The following is a 399-nucleotide window of genomic DNA, read 5'->3' on the forward strand; positions in this document are numbered from 1 at the left end:
GTCAGTCTTTACGTCCGTCTTGTCACGATCGATCCCGACGTTCGTGTCGCGAAAGTTAGTCTGTTTATATTAGATAAGGTGAAGGTGCTTAAAGAAATCAAGTCTGTGTAATAAAGTGAGTTAAAGAAAATATATTATCGTGAAAGTTTATATCGAGTGTCGGAGTTATTTCAACATAAAGTGAAATCCCGTTCCTCAGCGGAGTCGGATCCTCTTGTGCCCCTCAACCCCCGAGCACATCTCACTCAATCCAAGTGATATGTAATCTTTATACCTATTAACTCTTTCTATTTCAACCTAATGGTAATTGTTATTTAATTCTTTAAAATATTATTATATTACAAAATCGTATTACTTTACTCAACTCAAGTAGATCGGAAGAGCACACGTCTGAACTCC

The sequence above is a fragment of the Wasmannia auropunctata genome, unplaced genomic scaffold (assembly GCF_000956235.1).
Source record: "Wasmannia auropunctata unplaced genomic scaffold, wasmannia.A_1.0 LD336064.1, whole genome shotgun sequence".
Lineage (NCBI taxonomy): Eukaryota > Metazoa > Arthropoda > Insecta > Hymenoptera > Formicidae > Wasmannia > Wasmannia auropunctata.